The 21122-nt window shown below is 37.1% G+C and overlaps 1 protein-coding gene across 3 annotated transcripts in view; it reads right to left on the bottom strand.

Annotated features, from left to right (window-relative positions):
• Nucleotides 1-21122, bottom strand: part of LOC127554392 (uncharacterized) — an 804883-nt gene that overhangs the window by 52616 nt on the left and 731145 nt on the right. Inside the window, exon 1 of one of the 3 annotated variants that reach the window (XM_051985843.1) lies at nt 3671-3769. The exons of the other annotated variants lie outside the window; for them this stretch is intronic. The gene's annotated coding sequence lies outside the window, so the exon portion shown is untranslated. Of the gene's footprint in view, nt 1-3670; nt 3770-21122 lie in introns of those variants that run through there. 3 annotated transcript variants of the gene reach the window in all.

Raw genomic sequence — 21122 nt, 5'->3', positions numbered from 1 at the left:
TTTCCAGCAAATGAGAAATCATCTCATCTCAAGATTCCATTGGAGGCCTCAAAGCTGCCAACTTTCTCTTTATGAATTCCCCCCCAGACAGAAATGGGTACGGGACATCTGACAATGGAAACCAGCTCTGGACAAATGTGTACCTCCAAATGACATTGGCAATCAGCTTTTGAAAAATCCACATTTTTTGGGGAACCTTTCATTCTCTGCAAAGTACTAATTAGATTGCGAGTTTGTAAGAGTAGTAATGATTCTCCGTTTATCATTCCAAGTGTTTTGCTCAACATTCTCTCCTACTTTCCGTCTTTTGACTTTAGGAAAAAGAAATGAATAGATTGTGGTCAAAAATTCGTTTCCCTGGGGGATGTAGAGGTTGTTAAGATCAATCATCAGAAATAGGAAGGGTGACTTGACTTCAAAGGGGAACAAAGTTCTTCCTCTTTCGGCTCTTACTTCTCCATTCTCTGAACCTGCCATTCTAAAGAGGGAGGATTTTGTCTGTTCTTAATAAAAGAAAAGGCTTTCTCATATGCTCTCTGCATATACTGCCGGGAGAAGAAACAAAGGCAGCACACATGAAGGGTTTCCTGCTGGAAATCCCAATTATTCTTCTCCTAGGTTCGACCTAATTTGCATAGGATCTTATTTCTGGGCCTTTACGGAAAGAGTTGCTAGATAAATCGAGAGACTTAACATCGACTCGATATTTTGAGATAGATCAATATGTATGTAGAAAATAATTAAAATAGGGAATTATTTAACATATTATGTATATTATAAATATATAAATAACTTAATAAATTATTTGAAAATTTATCTACTAATTTAATTTACTATTCTATTTAATTCTTCTCCAAGATTCTACCTCATTTGCATCGAGTATTATTTCTGGGGCTTTACTCAGAGGTTTTCTAGATAAATCGATCGAGTTAGGATTTACTCGATATTGAGATCGATCAATATATATGTATAAATTAAATTAAAAATTTGTAGATATTTTATATATATTTAATATATGTACATATATTAATACTTTGAACAATACATATTTTTTCAATTATATCTATTATTTTGCAAAGGTAAAAAGTAATCTAATACTGGTTGGAGGGAACAGTGCTTGTGGTATGTATTGATTCTGTACCATCCATTCCAAGGGAGATTGCAAAAATCATGATGAAAACATCTGTTATTGAAATAATTATATAAATGAAACCTGAATATTAAATTGTTCTTTTACTTTTGTATACATAACTGTGTGTACATTGAGTTCTATCTAGCATTTTGGTGGAATTCTTGCTTTTGAATTGTATGGTAATAGAATTGTATAAGAATCATTCAGTCAAACAGAGAGAATACTGAAGTTTCACTACCTGTAATGCCAGGTAAAGGCCACAAAAAAAGATCAAAGTGTTACTTCAGTGAATATGCTTCTTCTTTCAACTCACTATACATTCATTGGGATTTAATCTTCAACCTGCAGGTTGTCAATGGGTGTTAAAACCACTCCATTCCTCAACTCTGTTGTTTGGGAAACTTTGAATCTTGGAGATCTCTCATGAAGAATATATCTCTATGGTGAGGCCGCCTAAAACCATGCATTCAACATGTAGTTAACATCCAATCACCATTCCTGACACCACACTGGCCATTTGGTTTCCTGGACAATGACAGCTATGGCCTTGAGAAACCTGAGTAAAATTCTCTTTCTCTACCTTCTTTCACATGCCTGGCACTCATGAGCATGGGAAGGAGCTTGTTGCCCCCTAAATCCTTAGCTTGTCTCATAAGTAATGGAAGAAGAAATGGCTTCCAATATCAGATTCACAGAGCTACTTGGGTGTCAAAATGTTTGATAAAATCACTGATGAGGAACAATAATGAACTTCAAATAATTTCCCTGAAAACACTCTCATCATCAACAATGCACCTACTCTCCCATCTACTTGCAATCAATCCAGAAGGAACACTCCTCAGTTTCTTGGTTTTTCTTCTTTTGTCCCTATGTTCAGGCAACACTTGAACAATTCTCATCAAGGGGGCCTACAGCATCCTCAACAGAGGCTCCCATTGGATTGTGATTCCAGATGTCAAACAGCCTCACACTAGACCTAGATACTCTGGATCTAGTCTCCTTGCATCTTCTGAGCGTTTCATGAATCGTAACATCATCTTTTCTTCTGCAGTCGCACACAGATACTCATCTACCACACACTTGGGCAATACACCCCAAGGGATGCTTGATTTATGCATGCTGCAAATTGTTTCCTTCAGTTGAGTGATCTTTTCTGTCCCCGCTCAATCACTAATTGTGCCGATGGAAAGAATCTGTACATCTCCCAAAGAACAACTCTCACATGATGGGGTTTACCTGTAGTACAGCTGCCAAGCCTACATCCTCCCTCCCTCCTTTTTTTTTTTCACTGCTCACAATGGACGCAACTGCCAGACAACAACAAGAAAATCCCACTCACCACTTTTAGTTAGGATGTAGCCATATTTTTAAATATTCATGGTTACTTGATCTTAAATGTGTCTAATGATCTTTCTCCTCCTCCCTTTGTCCTCTCTTCTCTTGACCTCATAACCATCCTTCTTCTATTCTAATCAGGACCTTTCTTTGTCCTTTATTTAAAGATCTGTAAATCTTTGTCAGTTATTCTCTGCATGTAGTGCTCAGAAAAGAAAGAAAATGAAACACACATTAAGAGGTAAGTTACTGCAATCAAAAATATTTCTGCTTCTATATTCTTCCATATTTTCACAGTATTTTTATTTCTGTATGGCTACAATGACATGTTCTTTAGAGATACATAATTATGACTTACTAGTTATATATGTATATAAATCAACTATGTATATATATACATATAATTAATATACAAATTTAAACATCTTGAAAGTTATATAAATATTGTTGCTTGGAAGCATTGTTTGAAGTTACATATTGACTGCTGTCATACAATCAATTCAAAGTGAGATTGCAAAAGTCACGATAAAAACATGTTTCTTTCAAATTGTCAAGTTTATCTTTGACATAAAAATATTATTTCATATTAATTTACAAAATTGTGGATATCATGTGTCTATCTGTTTTCTGGAATTGTTGTTTCTTTGGAGCATAATTGAACCGGTTAAGAAAAATATAATTCTGTCACACTGAGAGAATATTGATTTTTCATTATCTGCTCCCTACCTGAAGCCCTCAAATTGAAAGGTGGGGAAAGACATTGATCCATTGAAGGGGCCTCATATTTGAATAACTATATGTCCATCTGGATTTAATCTTCAATCAGCTAGGTGCCAATGTAAGTTAACATCACTTTATTCCTGATTGCTCTTTTATGGGACTATTTGGATCTTGGAGATTTCTTGTCAAGAATATATCTCCACTGCTACACTCTTCCACAAAGTATACAACTCATCATTTGGACAACATCAACGCATTACTCTTTACCATCAGTGGCCATATTGCTCAATGGACAATGGATGCTATGGCCTTCAGAAAACTTCACAAAAACTCTTATTATTCACCTTGTTGGCCATGTTTAACATGATTTAAACCCTTGACCATGGAAAAGAGCCTACAGTTCACAGACATGGAACCACAAAACCCTTATCTGATGAGAAATAAAAAGAGAAATGGTCCCCAAATTCAGGATCATATACCTACTTGGCTACAAAATGATGGTACGTTCACAGATGATAATGAAAATCCAAAATACGTTCATGAAAATAACATCCTTAACCGCCAGTCCACTCACCACCACGACTGAAGGCAAATGCCCAGTTACTCCTCTGCATTTTGTTTCTCAGCAACTTGTCATTATTTTGAAGCAGACACACAACAATGCCTGATGAGCTCATCAAGAGTGTCTATAGCAGCCATTGCAAAGAATTCTATTGCAATTGGACTCTGGGGCTCAAGCTTCGTGGGTAGGTCTAGATGCCCTTAGCCCAGTTTCCTTTCATTTCATGACCCTCTGATGGAGCCTATTTTCCATCCCTCCTTAGTCACACATATGGGTATTCTTGTGTTACACACATTGGCAATGTAGCCTAAGGGAAGCTTTGCTCAGCCAGACTTCAATTTCCTTCATTCAGTTGGATGACATTTTCCTTTGTGCACCTGCCAAATACTCCATGGTGATCCCTGAACAGGGTACTTATCCAAAACAAAACTTCTTGCCTGGTTTTACAAACAGTACTGCTCTAGAGTCTAGCTCCTTATTCTACTCTCTTTTGTGTCATCATGCAGAACATACACAACTTTGAGAGTGAAATGGACACCTTCCACCATCCCTCTTTTCTCCCAGACTTTTCCTCTACTTCCTTGACACTGTTTTTTCCCCCATCCTATCTCTATTTCAAGTCAAATTGGTCAAAATTCTGTTTAGTACCAGGAGGAATTTTGATCTAATTTCTTTTGCTATAATGACTTTTCATTCATTTACTTTTCATTGTCCTAACCAATCCATTTCTTTAGATGAACTGCCTCTGATTTCAATCTTTCCTTTTCTCTCTCATCCATTGCCAAGAAATTTGAAAAGGGTGCTTTGGACAAGTCTTCACTTTATTCTCTGCATGCACCCATTACCCAAATTGTGCAGAAGTCATAACTTGCCTTCTCACATCTTCGTTTTCGTTTTCTCTATTCCCAAACCCTGTTCTCTTCACACTCGAGGTTATTTTTCTCATTTTCCTTGCAGCCCAGTCTTTTGCATCTATCGATCATAGCTGTTCTTTCTCATTTGGTGCTGCATTTGACTTCTTTGTCAATTCCTTTGGCCAATGTTGGAACCTCACTCTGAAAATCCAGTCTGTGTCCTCTTCCTTCAATCTAAACACTAAAGATTAGATTTCAGGCTACCTGAAAACCTTTTCCATGAGCCCTGATCAAGGTCTTGATCTAGTTTTTCTCAGACACCTAATGGTATAGGCTTTGTTTTTTTTTCCTTTTCAACTACTTCACTTTCTACCTAAAGATCTCAAACTCTGGAGACAAGTCCTGCCAAATCCATGCAATTCCCAACTTGATGATAGCACCAGTCATTCAATTAGCCTCAGCTACTTTTTTTGCTACTTCAGCACTACTCAATTATTTCCCCTAGAAATGGGTCAAGTGGAGGCTGACTGTCAATTGGGTCCCCAAATATGTAGCAGATTCTACCTGGCTCTACCACTACTTTCAACCTGTGTCTCCTAAGGATAAAGTGAATTCAATTTCCCTGACCTTGCCAATGAGGCACCGACCCATTGCATGTCTTCAAAGGAGTTAAACATAACTCCCTCAACTCTTGGCTAAATATTTTTACTTTTAAAATATATGCAAACATAATTTTCAACATTCACCCTTGCAAATCCTTTTGTTACATTTTTTTCCTTTCCTTCCCCTCACTCCCTCATTTAGAAAGCAAGTAACGCAAAATATATTGGGCATATGCAATTTATATTATATATAGATATATATTTCAACAGTTATCCTATTGCAAAAGAAAACTAAGATCAAAAAGGGAAAAACATGAGAAAAGATTAAAATGCAAGGAAAAAACAACAAAAAGGATGAACTTACTGTTTTGATCCTCAGTTTCGACAATCCTTTCTCTGAGGAGAAATGGCTCTTTTTACCACAAAACTATTAGACCTGGCCTGAAGAATCACCTATGTGATGAAGTTTTCCTACTTTTCCATCCAGCACTTGACATAGAATTTGAAAAGAGTGGTTTGGACCAAATCTTCCCTTACATCTCAGGGTATATACATTGTCCCACTTTGCAATCTTACATCTTTATTTGTGTTTCCTCTATTCCCAAAGCCCACTCTCTTCCCTTTATAAGTTACCTTTCTCATTTTCCTTGCAGCCCAATCTTCTGCATCTATCCATCATGAGTGTCCTTTCTCATTTGGGCTATTTCTGACTCATTGGACAATTGCCATCACAATTATTGGAACCTTACTCTGAAAATCAAATCCTTGACTTTTTTCTTCAGTCCAACCACTGCACTCCTTCCTCAAAACATCCTTAATAAGTGCTGCTCAACCACTTCCTATTTTTCTCAGATACCTATTCATATGAGGCTTTTTAAAAATGTTTCCTTTCCATCTATGTCATCTTCTACATAGAGGCCGCATATTCTGGAGATATGTTCTGTCAACACCTCTCAGTCTGTGGCTTGCTGATAACACTGATGTCCTTCAGTTGGCCTCAGAATGTACTTCTTTCTACTTCAACAGCATTCTATCAGTTTTCTTACTAAAAGTTCCTTTGGAAACTGATTATCAGTGGGGGTCCTGGACACATAAGATGTTTTCTTTCCCTCTACCATGGCTTTCAACCTGCATCTCCCCTGGAAAAAATTAGATTCACTTGTCATGCTTTTTGTAGAACTTGCACAAAGGCCATTGCATAACTGCAAAGTTATTCAGCACAATGGCCTCATCTTTTCGGATTGGAATTTGGCAGATCTAGCAGTTTTCCCTTCTGGGGAACAGTCAAATAAAGTCCATAACTAGCATGTAGAAAGTCCTGATGACACAACAGGAGAAACCATTTAGGTTGAACTGGGAAGTTTTTAAGAACCAAAAAACCTAGGAGGTGGCTTGTGAAACTCCTCATGGATAAGGGGTAGAGTACTCACCTGGATGAGGTGTTCTCTACTAATCCACTCTAATATCTAAAAAAAACCTTAAGCAGTAGTGATGGAATTTTCAGTGGGAGGAAAGGGGAAGAAGGATTCCATAAAAAATCATAAGAAATTTTTCCTTTTACTAGAAACCTGATATGCCACATTTTTGTTCATCCAACAAAATGGATCCTACTGTTTTTCCAGAAATGGTGACGTTATTGTTCAAAAGCTGCACAGCACATAAGTTTCCAGGACCCCCAGTGAAAGGACTTGTTGGACATGAGGTCTGTCTGAGGACCAACATAACATATTGGCCACCTTTCTCTCTTGAAGAATTTGGCTTGTCTGGGTAATGAAGGACCAGATAGAATGAAGTTTCCTTTAGACACCTGCAAGATACACTTTTACTACCTTTTAATTGCAACAATGGGGAACATCAGGAAGACAATGCAGTCAGTGGACATAAAGTGTTTAAAATAAATTGTGTTCCTCCAAATGGAACTATTCAATGACCTTTGGAAAATCCACATAGATTCTGAGGTCTTTTTCTGTCAAGTAGTTACTGAAAGGTACTTCTCAGAATTCTATAGTTAATCCAATTATCCTTTTGTGCGTCCATCTCAGCAGGCTCTACCTCTCTAGACTCACCTTTGTGTTTCAGATCAAATTAATTACTAAATTTTGTAGGGCAGGGATTGATGTATTGATTGTGGCACCATTAATTCAGAGTGAGATTGCAAAAGTCATGCCTAAATATGTTTCCATCAACTTGTCCACTTTGTTCCCTAAGTTCAATTTTCATTTCCAATTAATATGCACAATTGTGGTGGGTAAGGGGAACAAAAAATCTCACTTCAGGAATGCACCATCTGTATTTATTAATAATTCAAATTATCAAGTATAGGTATTCATAGTTGAGTTCAGTGTCCTATTCCTCCTCTTTTTCCTCCCTTCTCTTTACCTCATCACCATCCCATTCCCCTTATTACTACACTCCTTTGCCCTCTTCTTAATGTAAGATAGATTTTTCTTCAGTTGCACCCTGTAGGTAGGTAAGCAGCCCATCTGAAAGGCTTTTTTTTTTTTTTTTGCAATCCCAATATTTCATTCCTAGGGTTCATCCTGATTGTCACAAATCTATGTATTTACAAATGCATTTCCTTTAAAGATGCCTATATATAACATATATACATAATTATATATGTCTGTATATAATTATGTATATATGTCATATTGTATACATGCACAAAAATCCCTATATTAATAGGGTTAGATGGAGGCAGGGATTGATGTATTGATTGTGGCACCATTAATTCAGAGTGAGATTGCAAAAGTCATGCCTAAATATGTTTCCATCAACTTGTCCACTTTGTTCCCTAAGTTCAATTTTCATTTCCAATTAATATGCACAATTGTGGCTATTAGGTGTCTATACATTCTGCTAGAGGAATTCTTTTTTTTTTTTGAAGTTCAAGTTAAAAAGATAGAAAAAGGATCATTCATTTACTGGGAGAGAATAGAGATTTTCCATATTTGCTAACCCTAATTAAACCCCAAATGGACATGTGAACAGAGTTTGATCAAGGAAGGGGATTCATATATAACATAATGTTTCCATTCCAATGAATGATTGATTATGGATGAAGAACTTCTGTTCTAAATTAGTCATATCTCTTCAGAGTATCAATGACTAATTACTTGTATTTTTCTATCAAGAAAAATGTTTCATTTGCTATCTAAATAACTTTAATTTATTAGAAAAACACAGTGTACTGTTTTTATCCCAACGCACAATTTGTATGAGAGCACTTTTTTCTTCATTGGCTCAGTTATTATCTGATGCTGGTTGCAACTTGCCTAAATTATAGGCATAGTGCCTAAGAATTCTAGAGAGCTCAGCCTTGCAAATTCAGGTTCACTACAGTTTGTTCATCTTTTTTTGAACAATAAAATGTCTTACCCTTCATATACCACAGGTTATTCAGCCATTCCCTAATTGATAGGCATTTACCCATCTTCCGGTTCCTTCTTAACCACAAAAAGAGCTGCTACAAACATTTTTGAACATGTTGGTCCTTTTCTCTTCTCTAGGATTTTTTTGGGATACAGACCCAGTAGTGACACTGCTGAGTCAAAGAGTATGCACAGTTTTATAACCCTTTGGGCATAGTTCCTGATTGTGGTTCAGAATGATTGGATCATTTCACCACACCACCAACGATGCATTGGTATCCCAGTTTTCCAACATTCCCTCCAATATTTATCATTTCCCCATTACCTTTGCCATTGAGAGGTGTGAGGTGGTACCTCAGAATTATTTTACTTTTCATTTCTCTAATCAATATTTTAGAACACTTTTTCATATGACTATATATGGCTCTAATTTCATCATCTGAAAATTATCTGTTCAAGTCATTTGACCATTTATCATTTAGGAAATGATTCGTATTTTTATAAATTTGACAGTTTTTTTTTTTATATTTTAGAAATGAAACTTTATCAGAAATGCTGACTGTAAATTTTTTCCCCACCTTTGTATTTTCCTTTTAATCTTATTTCTGATGGGTTTGTGTGTGCAAGAATTTTTAATATAATGCAATCAAAGTTGTCTATTTTACCTTTCAAAATGTTCTTTGATTCTTCTTTGGTCATAAGTTTCTCCCTTCTCCAAGGATCTGATAGGTAAATTATGACTTACTCTCCTAATTTGTTTAGGAAATCATCCTTTATACCCAAAACATTTACCCATTTTGACTTTATTTTGTTATGGGGTATGGATGGTGGTCTCTGCTGAGTTCCTGACATATTATTTTCCATTTTTTTCCAGCAATTTTGGTCAAATAGTGAGTTATTATTCCAGAAGCTGGAGTTTAGGGATTTATCAACTACTAGATTACTTTAAGCCATAATTATTATGTTGTATGCTTCTAATCTATTCCACTGGTGCACCATTCTATTTCTTAGCCAATAACAAATGATTTTGATGACTACTACTTTATAATTTAATTGTAGGTTTGATACTGCTAAGCCACCATCCATTGTATTTGTTTCTCATTAAAGCCTTTGATAATCTTGACCTTTTGTTCTTTCAGATAAATTTTATTATTTTTTCTAGTTCTATAAAATAATTTTGGCAGTTTAATTGGCACTGAACAAGTATATCAATTTAGGCAGAATCATCATTTTTCTTAGCTCAGCCTAATCACAAGAAATTGATATTTTTCCAATTGTTTCAATCTGTCTTTTTTTGTGTAAAAAGTGTTTTATAATTGTGTTCAGATAGTAATTGGGTTTGTCTTGGCAGATAAACACCCAAATGTACCATCCAGACTAGGTCTCTGGAGGATCTTGGTACCAGCCCGTGTCCTTGGTCTTAGAAGAGGAGTGAAGAGGCAGGGACCCTTGTGGATGGTCAAATATGGAGTCCATTAATTCCAAGTTCTCTCAGCCTAAAATGCCTTAATACAATGACATCACTAGAGCACACTGAGCATGTGCTAACTATAGTACAATTACATCACTATAGCACACTGGGCATGTGCTAACTATAAGCACCTTGCTATTATCATGTAAATGTTTCTTTACTGCAAGGATCTCTGCATCAAGTACTGTTGGAATCCTTACTAACTGCTAACTAATTAGAGTTGATCTAATCTTACAAGAAGATTTTGGCCAGAACCTGAAACAAGGTACTAAGTAGAACTAATTAATACAAGGCTTGTGTTCCCACCTTTACTCATTGGAGTCCACAAGTATGCTAGCTTCACAAAGTACACTTTCTAACTTCAAGGGAGTCCACACCTCCCTTAAAGCTCGTTGGGCCAGAGAGCACTATGGGAGAAAACCCATAATCCCATTCTCTCAGAAGAGTCAGATAAAAGGCCAGCGATGAGGGATTTATGGCAGAATACATTTTTTCCACTTAGCTGGCTGGTGGCGGACGAAGAACTTTCAGAGGATAAAGCTACGAGTGAGAGTTCAGTGGACAACCAGATTCATCTTCATCTCACACCACTGTAGTTGGTGGCTGGGCTCCCCAGAAGGAGACAAGAGAGACATTCCATCTCTGTGTTGGTTGGAGGCTGAAGAAAGCAGAGGCAGAGGCTGAAGGACAGAACCTTTGTATTTGGAGATATTCGGAGGGCTCTAAGCCTCTAAGCCCTGTGTCTTGAGAAGAACAAGAACTCCAACATTTGAACTCATAACAAAGTATAACACAGATTGTCATACCCTGACTTCTCAGGAAGGCAGAGATGCCCCCAGGGGGAGATGAGAGCTGAATCAGACATTGTCAACAGGTTTCCTCTGGCCTGAATGGTGTTATATTTCATTCAATTTCCCCATTGTCTGTGGCCCTCTACACCCAAATACTTTATTTTGTCTACAGTTATTTTAAATGGAATTTCTCTTTCTATCTCTTGCTGCTGGGCTTTGTCAGTAATATATAGAAATGCTGATGCGTTCTGTGGACTTATTTGATATGATACAACTTTGCTAATGCTGTGAATTGTTTCCACTAGTTTTTTGTATGAGTTGCTAGGATTCCTTAGTATATCATCATCTTATCTGCAAAGAATAACAATTTTATTTCCTCATTGCTTGTTCTAATTCCTTTAATTTCTTGTTCTTATTGTAAAAGGCATCATTTTTAGTACAATGTTGAATAATAGAGATGGTAATAGGCATTCTTGTTTAGAGATTTCATTAATGGCTTGTCCAACTTCTTTTTCTAAAATGGAATTATTTACATAATTTATTTCCTCTTCTGTTAATCAGGGAAATTTATATTTTTGTAAATATTTATTCATTTTCATTAGTTTCTCAGAGCTGCAGTCATATAGTTGGGCAAAATAGCTCCTAATTATTGCTTTAATTTCTTTTTCATTGGTGGTACGTTCATCCTTTTCATTTTTGAATGATGGTAATTTGATTTCTTTTTTTTTTCTAATCAAATTTTTTATCTATTTTGAAGATTTTTTTTCATAAAATCAACTCGTTTTTGTATAGTTCAATAGTTTTCTTAGTTTTAATTTTATTAATCTCTCAGTGTTTCAGAATTTCTAATCTGGTATTTAATTTGGGGTTTTAAATTTGTTCACTTTCTAGTTTTTTTTTTTTAGTTGCATACCCAATTCAATGATTTCCTCTTCCTCTATGTTATTCATGTAGCTATTTAGAGATATAAAATTTCCCCTACAAGTTTCTTTGTCTCTGATAAGTTTTGAAATGTTTTCTCATTATTGTCATTTTCTTGGGTTGCATTGTGGTCTGAAAAGGAAGCATTTACTGTTTGTGCCTTTCTGCATTTGATTGTGAGGTTTTTATACTCTATTATATATAGTCAATTTTCATGCAAATGCCATGTACTGCAGAGCAAAAGGTGTATTCCTGTGTTAGTTATATTTGTGATTAGATTTGTCTGATTCTGAGAGGTGGAAGTCCCCCATGAGTTTTGCCCTCTATTTCTTTCTATAAATGACTAAATAATTTCTTTAGGAATTTGTATGCTCTATCACTTAGTGCATAACATTTAATAGTGTTACTACTGCATGATTGATTGCACACTTTACCAAGAAGTACTTTCCTTCTTAATCTCTTTTAAATAGATCTATTTCTATTTTTGTTTTAAAGATCTGAGATCAGAATTGCTACCTCTATTTTATTTTTTCCTTTAGCTGAAGCATAAGAAATTCTATTTCAGCCTTTTTACCTTCAGTATCTATGTATTTCTCTGTTGCAAATGTGTTTATTGTAATCAACATACTGTAACATTGTTTTTTTAATCCACTTTGCTATTTGTTTCCCTTTGTTGGGAAAGTTCATTCCATTCACATTTCCACTTATGATTACCAGCTCTGTATTCACTCCATTCTATTTCCTTCTATCTATATACTTTTGTTCTCTCTTTTCAGCCTATCCTTGTAGTTTTTTTTTATCCACTCCATCCACTATCTTATCTCCTATCACCCCTTCCCCTTTCTCTTAGTGTTATTTTTTAATCCACTCCTCCTACTATCTTATCTTTTATCACCCTCCCCCCTTTTTTCTTACCTATTTTTCCTAGTGTTTTTGCCCTTCCTTCTATCCAGCTCCTCCCCTTTCTTTCCTCTTTCTCCTCTTCTTTATAGGATCAGATAAATTTCTTTATCCAACTGAATGATTAAGTTATTTTCTCTTAGAGCCAAAGCAGATGAGATCAAGTTTCAGGCAATTCTCACACCCACCCTCTTTTTTTCCCCTGGAAATAGATCTTTTGTGCCTCTTCATGTGATCTAATTTGTCTCATTGCACCTCCTCTTTCCTCTTCTTCCAGCACAGAACTTTTTCCACCCCTTAATTTCTTTTAATTTCATATTGTCACATCAGAGTCCATTCATGAGCACACCATCTGTCCATGGGATATCCACCTCTGTCTTCCCCAGTAATATACATTTTTTAAGAGTTACTGATGTAAACAGTTTAACATTTCAATAATATGTATTTTCTCCTCTTTACCTTTCTATGCTTCTCTTGAGTCCTGTGTTTGTAGATTAAATTTTCTGTTTAGTTCTGAATAATTCAAATGCCATGACCATTTTTATAATGTATTTTATGTAATTCCAGAAGTTTTCTCAATAATTATTAGACTTTTTAAAGTTCCTCCAACAATATATAAAGTCAGTTTATTTTCATATACTTCCCCAGTCTATCTGTTAGCATGTATTATCTTTCTTAGCCATATAATTTGGAAGAAATGAAAATCCAAAAGGTTTAATTGCCATTTCCCTTCTTATTCATGACATAGTGTACTTTTTCATAGGATGCTACTGTTTCTTTTTTTGGAATATCATTTGCTTCTATTGTAATTGGACAAATCTCTGTGGGAGGGAAGGAGGATGCTATTAAATACCAGTTGTGAGAGTTTATATTAGGAGACTTGGCCCTGCAGCAGTGGTATTTGTGGGGATGCGGTATAGAGCAGCTGCAGCATGGTGGCTGTGGAAACCTGGATGTGCAAAGTGGCACAGTCCACCCGCGAGTCCAATTTGCAGTGCCCTACCTGTATCAAGCTGGGCTCCCAGGGTTCCTCTATCTCTTCTCAGGAGTGTTTTAAAGAAGCTGAGCAACTCACAAGTTACTACACAAAAATGCTAAAGAAGAAAAAGCAAAACTTGAAGTTTTTTCTTGGACTGTGGAAGATGAAACTAGCACAGGTACACTGGGCAGTTTATCAATACACTGGTAAACTTAGACCATTTTATCCATTGATGCCAACAAGGCCAGTGCCAATTTATATTCAGAGGCCTGGTTATGCCGATCACCCTTTAGAAATTTCTAAATCTGAACAGGCTCTCCAAGGCACTAGTCAAAGAAAAATATTTTCCTCTGAAGTTTTAGAAGGCATGGTGCTAAGAGGTAGCCTTGTAATGAAAGCATGGATGTTGCTGCAATGATGATTAAACCAGGTGTAACTGCTGAAGAAATAAACCATGCCATCCAATTTAGCAAGAAATTGCTGTCCTTCTCCACTCAATTATTATAATTTTCTTAAGCTACTCTGGACTTCAGTGAATGAAGTGGTTGGTCTGCATCTGGAATTCCAGACAGGAGACCCTTACAAGATGGTGATACTGTTAATGTGGATCTCATTATCAAAATGTTATCATGGAGAACTGAATGACACATTTTTGTTGGAGAAGTGGATGAGAGTGGATGAGAGTGCAAGAAATCTGGTTCAGACAACTTATAAGTGTTTCATACAAGCAATCAATGAAGTGAAACCTGGAGTTTGAGACAGAAAATTGGAAAGCATCATTCAGAAGCTTGTCCATGCAAATGGTTTTTCAGTTATTTGAAGCTAGTGCAGACAGCAAATCCATAAGCTTTTCCATCCAGTGCCCAATGTACCATAATGTGCCAAAAATAAACCTGTTGGAGTGATGAAGCCGGGCCATGTATTTACAATTACACCCATGAGCTGTGAAAGTGGATGGCAAGATGAGACCTGGCCAAATGGTTGGACAGCAGTGACAAGAGACAAGAAATGATCTGCTCAATTTGAGCACACCCTGCTAGTCAGGGACATTGATTGTGAAATCAAACCAGCTACTGGTTAGTGTGTGTTCTCGCTTCATTTCCCACTTTTAAGTCCTCCTAAGATGACATGTCTAAATAATCTTTGGCTGTACCATGCAAATTACTGAGAGTACAGAAGAGAGGAGGATATCTTATCATTTGTTTTCACTATCTATAGCTAAGAAAAGAATATTGGATGTGTGTACCTTCAAGAACTGGTGGGTCTGAAAATGCAGTGAAGAATTTAAAAAATGTCCTGTACTCCTTTCTTCTCTCCCAATACCTCATTACCTGCTTCCTCATTTGCCTTTTAGACATCTTACCTTAACAATCACATGAATCATTTGAATGACTTCTCTTACTGTGGTGACACGCCGCTCAATGCCAGCTATTTTTGAACTTAATGTTGATTGTAAATGAGAGTTCTTGACTCCCCAGCCCCCATTTTTTTGTATCAGATTTTTAAAAAAGAGATATACACCATGCACACATATGTATATGTGTGTGCACTCATGGGGGTGCATATATCTGTGTCTATATATACACATACATATGCATACACATACACATATATGTATGTGTATATTTGTTTTGTTTTTGAATCTCAGAGTCCCAATTAATTGCTTTTTAACACTTTGGACTATGGCTGACTTTGATTCTAGTCTAAGGCTTATTTCTGATTATCTGGTTTATTCAATTCTTATCTGGTTATAAAAGATAGCATGCAATAAGGAACATACTATCTATAATATTATGTAATTCTCTGTTAAGAAATATTTTATTCTTCCTGCCCCCATTTTTCTTTTTCCTCATGCTTTCTGCTCCTGTTGTAACATTGCTTGATTACTTCAATCCATGAAACTTGTTTTTCAGTTTAGAGTCTTATACACCCCAGTGGAAACATGCAACAAATTTATTTTGGAAAAGAGTCACTATCCTTTTCCCAGCTTATGACAGAACTCAACTAATCATGGCTCACTTTGCTGGATCTGAAATGGACAAAGGACTGGCCTCCCCTCCCCTCCCTCAGTCTTCGGGCCTGGGGCTCGCAGAGAAAGGTCTGCTCAGTTAGATTAGGGGACTTCTTTTGCAATTCAAAATGCCAGATCAACAATGCTCCCAAGGATATCTTTTCCATGAGGGTGGTCACCTAACCCTGATCCCTATCTATATTAAAACATCTGCCATTGTATCTTTCCTCCTAAAGTCGAGTCACTGTTTAATGTCAAAGTGCCAGCAAAATGAACAAGAATGCTTATAAGGCTGTCCCTACTTCAGTTGGACACGGAACCATGCCAGGATCCTACTGGAGGTCTGTCCTGGCCATGCAGACCATCTAGGCCAGTTACAAATAAATTATTTCTAAATTATGAATTACTATGGCCATCTTGAATTGCATTGCCTGGGCTATTTCAGCCCAATTAGAGTTCCCCCCAAGATAAGCCTTTGGCCTGGTCTGATGTCCAGTCCCTCTCCCTGGAGGGCAAAAGAGATTATGAATCCTAGGGGGTGGCCACCGAGAGGCCTTCCTCAGCCTCTAGTATTCAGTAATCTCTTTTCTGTGGACCAGGAGAGTGAGACCCAAATTTTGAATTCTGTACAAAATTGGCATAAAGCATTCCAAAAACCAGTTCTGGTTATTTTGAGGGGCCCCTGCAGCTGCAGCTGCCTAACTATCCTGCAGCCGCCTGTCTGGTCTGGTGAGTACTACTGTATCTGTAGCAAGTGGGTCTAGCTGGATGCAGTGTTTGATGGTGACCCTTGCTGGCTCTTCATGGGACGCCATCGTAAGAGTCTTGACCTGGTTCTGGAAGACTAGTCTGCATGTTCTGTGTGGTCTGTGTGTTCTGTGTGATTTGTCTGTCTGTTTTGTTGGTTGCTGTTGATTGTGGTGTATGTTCTGTATGTTCTGTGTGATTTTTCTGTCTAAAAGTTTTGTTAACAAAGTTGCAATGGTGTTTAGTATAAAATTGTGATTTCTAACTTTTAATCTGTTGCTCTAATTCGTAAGCAGCAACAGGATGTAGGAAAAAAAAAAGTAAAGTGAAAATGGAGCTCTGCATGTGTCTCTGTATGTGTTTGCTTTGTATTTTGTGTTCTGTGTTAAAAAGTTAGTAACCTTGTAAGAGATAAGAATTCAGCCTCTGTGTTGCAGGCTTGGAAAATATCAAGAATTTGAAAAATCTTTCTCTCCCTCTGTCTGTCTCTGGTTGACTGCAGCAGCCTGTGAGAAAAAGGGAGAAAAGGGAGAGAAGGGAAGGAAAAAAAAAAGAAAGAAAAAAATAGATTGAAAGGGATTTGAAAGTTTGAAAAGTTAAAAATATATATATGGAAGAGCAGTATGCTAACATTTAAAGAAAAGAAGTTTGAATGGAATATCTAGGCATTCTCTGTGAAGGCAGAGTAAAGTACTAAATGGGCTTGGAAGTTCACAGAAGCCCATTGGGATTCTGGAAGGGAAAAAGGGAATTCAAGGTGCAACAAACTTCTCACTGGGGGCAGAGGTCCTGGAAAAAGCCCCTAGTCTGTTTGCTGATTTAAAAGCTTTGTTAAGTTTTAAGAACAATGATTAAGAAATTTGTCAGTTGGTTGTTTGAAAATTTGCTTGTGATTTTAAACTTTTTTAACCTGTTGTACTACATGGAATTGGTTGTTTTAAATGGATGGGAAAGTTTTTTTTTTTTTTTTTTTTTTTTTTTCCCCTTGAAACAGGCAATGAAACCTTATTGAAACTCAGGCAGAGAAGTAATTTGATTAAGAAGTTTGGGATGGTTCTGAAGAAAAAAAAAATTGTGAGAAATAATTTTGCTATACCCTTTGCATGCTAGATTTGTTTATTCTGAGTATAAGATCTTGGAATTTGTTTGAATATTGATAATTTTCTTACTAAAAAGGAAGAAAAAAAAATGAACAATAGAATTCCAATTTAGCCTGGGCTGGGAAACTCTGTCTGGAAATGCTAATTAATGCCAGATAAAACTCAGTTAGAACAAGGAAAAAAGAATTTGTAAGAGTCCTCTATTAGTTTGGTTCAGAATTTGTTACCTTCTGAGATACACTGAGTTATTTGTTAACATAAGTTATACTTTAAATCCAGCTCTTCTAGACATGTGGCTATTCACTATAGTATGAATCGTACAGGTTTTTGAAGGAAAAAGGAACGAGGAAATGCAGGTCATTTAGGAAGGACTGATTTGTAGGGGCAATTGGAGGTTTGCATGGTTTTAGGAAGGTGAAAGAAAAGACTTTTGGGAGTAGGGGAAGAGGTGGGCGAGGGAGCTGCCCACCTCCACTGCTTTCTGCCACCTGGGCAAAAGAGTATCTGGGCAGGAAAATTCTTTAAGGAGATTGTTCAAGTATGTAGCTAGGGAGAAAGAAAAAGTTGGAAATGAATGGATTTGGGAAGAAACCTGATGTTGGGAAACTGATGGGCTAAATCTTGAAAAGGATCCCCATGTAGGAAATTGAGTGGGGAACCTGAGGGAAGTTTTTTCTAGGAGACAGGGATGGGGGAAGGATGGCCACATGAAATCCTCTCCTCTCCTCACCCCCCTAAGTATGTTCCTGCCTTTTTTTTTTTTTTTTTTCCTTATCTGATTAAGACGAATGCAGCAAACTGTGGCATTTAAGGACATGCTTACTTTTAGGTTAATTGATTGAATATTTGTTTCTTGATACATAAAGGTTTTCTTGGTTGAGAAATATGGTCATAAATGTGATCCATACTTTGGCATGAATATTTCTAAAAGTTTAATTGCTATATTGAAAACCTTCTTGAATTCTTTTATGTGGAATTGGGTCTTTCTTATAAGTTTCAATTGATTGTATTGGGTCATCCTGAGGTTACTTAAAGGGCCTCTGAACATAATAGTTTTTTTCTTTGTCCTTCTGAAAATGTTTCTGTGCAATTTGGGATGTTTTTCTCTCTATTGGGAATTTTAAAAGCAAAATGATTTGTATGTATAATATTCACTCATATAACATCTACTTAGAGATGATAATTGTTCTAAGTTGTGAACTTACTGAGACAAAATTTCTTTCTGTTATTACCATAAGGTTAGGGTAAATCTTTGTTTAGGAGTTATCAGAAATTTGATTAATGGAATCTGTTATTGGAGGTAAATTTCTTGGGCTTATAGTTAATTAGTTAATGCTATTTGGGAGTTTTAAAGCTCCACCCTCTGACAGGTAGTGGGACGATTGATTGGAATAAAACTGGGTTAAGGCTATTTTATCCTGTATGTTCTGAAGGTTGAGCTTTGATTGCTTATGTTACGTTATAATTATGTTCTTGCATTTTTTCCTTCTGTAACTGGTCTCTATGATCAGAGCAATGGTCAATAGAATTGTTAATGCAATTCAATTATGTCATGCCTTGCTGTTTTCAGTCTGGTTATATGTAATCATTGTATGCTAAGTGCTTGGACAACTAAGTAATTGGTCTGGTCATCTGTCTGTTACTGGATATTTGTGTTTTGTTTCTTTAAGGTTTTTACATGATAAAAGGACAATTAACAGGGGTCTGTGAGACCTCATTGATGTTACAACTTGAGACTGCACCTGTTTGGCTGGTCTGTAAAGCAAACTCATCTCTTCACATAGGAAACAATGTATTTTAGCCTCCTCATATTTTGCAGCAGTCTGGTGAACTGAGTCTTTCTATCTGAGACTGATCTAATCTTTATTTGTTAGATTTGTGTTTATGTTCTAGATTTTGGTCAAATTTTTGTCTTGCTTTTGGAACCTGGATCAGTTTTGATTGTCAGCATGAATACACCCACTCTCTCCATGGGTGTCCTATCACTTCACAGCCTGAAGCAGCAGTTTTAAAATGAAATCATGGGCTGGACTCTGTATCTAGTGTACTTTGGACTGATATGAGGGACTTAGGGAATGGTCGATGACTGACTGTTGAACCTTGCCTGGATCATCTATTACTTTGTGTTTAAGATTTGGGATGGGATTTGTTAAAAATGTGTAATTATTGCTGTTATGTTTGAGGGATTTTTAGGAAATGCTGCTGTACTAGTCTGTTATGTATAGGGATTTTGATTCATTCTTGGGGTTTAAATGTGGAATGGTCATTTGATAATTCTTTTCCATGAAGAAAAAAAAAAGGGGGGAAAGAGAATGTTGGGGAAACTGGTGTATTTTTCTTTTCAAAATACCTGAAACAATGGGAACTCCTAACTCCTATTCACTTTGCCGTAGGCATTTCTGGCCCACCCCTATCTCACTAGTTCAGATTGAATTTGGATGCTTTAGCTTTAGAATCCCTTATTTTGTTGAAATTGCCCTGGCAGACTTAGTTTTGGAGATTATTTTGGTTAGAAAAGTTTTAGAAATCAGACACCTATCTTGGGACCGGAAGTCTCTCTGATCGGTTTTTCTTCAGTCCTGTAACCCCAGTTCATTAATTAGTACCTCAGTATTCAAAGTACTTGTATGATATCTGGCATCTAAAAGTTTGGGGTTTGCCTGCCTTGATGGTCTAACTGTGCATAATCTGCTGTGCAATCTGATGCTTTCTGCAGCCCAGTCTGTTTCTCTGGGCGGGGACAGATGGAGCTACTCCAAGCCTCTCCCTTCTCCCTGGGAGAGATCTGCCCCTCCTAATGGGTCTGAGCTCTTGGGCCCTGCTGCTCTGTAAGCAGAGATTGAGTTAAATGCACTAATGACCACAGACCTAACTCACAGTGAACTGCGCATCTCAAACTGGATTCTCTGGCTGAGATGGTGCCCCAGAACTATAGAGGACCTAATATGCTTGTAACAAGGAGCTTTGGTACTGCTGTTAACTCTGGGGGTTATCAGGAAGAGACTTGTCCTCGCATTTTTCTAGTTTTATTTAATGTTGGGCCACAGTTCTCTTTAATTGTCCTGACTCAGTTTCCCTAATTGGTTCTGCCTCGGTTTCCCTAAGTTGTTCTGTCTCAAGTTTCCTTAACTGTTCTGCCTGATCCCCTTAGTTGCAAACCCCTTTCTGGTTCGTTAAGGACTGAGGGCCACTTGCTCTAAGGTTATAAAATGTTATTGTGAGACTTAAGATAAGGGGGAGTCCAGAGTTGCTGGCTCCTAACAGAATGTCCAGTGTCTCCCACCACGCTGTCAGAACCAGATCCATAGTCTGTTCCCATGTTCTATGTTCTGCCCCTGCCCCTGCCTTGGTTTACCCCTGTGGTTGTACCGTGCGTGTGTATACATGTCATTGAGAACTTACATTCACCACTGGATACTTTGAGATGAGGGTTCTGTCCAGTCAATCAGACTCTCCCATTGATAGAAGGTTGGGAGCTCTCTGATTTCTGTCTTGCCTCAATTTCTCTGGCCTTACATTTGCCTTGTTAGTTCTCTGGTCGATGCAGACATTAGGACCCTAGAGAATCTCCTTACTCATCTGGTAAAGTCAGTGGGCTCCCGGCAGAAGTTACACAACTGCCGTGG

This window comes from Antechinus flavipes, chromosome 3 (assembly GCF_016432865.1).
Source record: "Antechinus flavipes isolate AdamAnt ecotype Samford, QLD, Australia chromosome 3, AdamAnt_v2, whole genome shotgun sequence".
Classification (NCBI taxonomy): Eukaryota; Metazoa; Chordata; class Mammalia; order Dasyuromorphia; family Dasyuridae; genus Antechinus; species Antechinus flavipes.
Note: the sequence above shows the minus strand (reverse complement) of the source record. Positions and strands in the feature narration are given on the sequence as shown.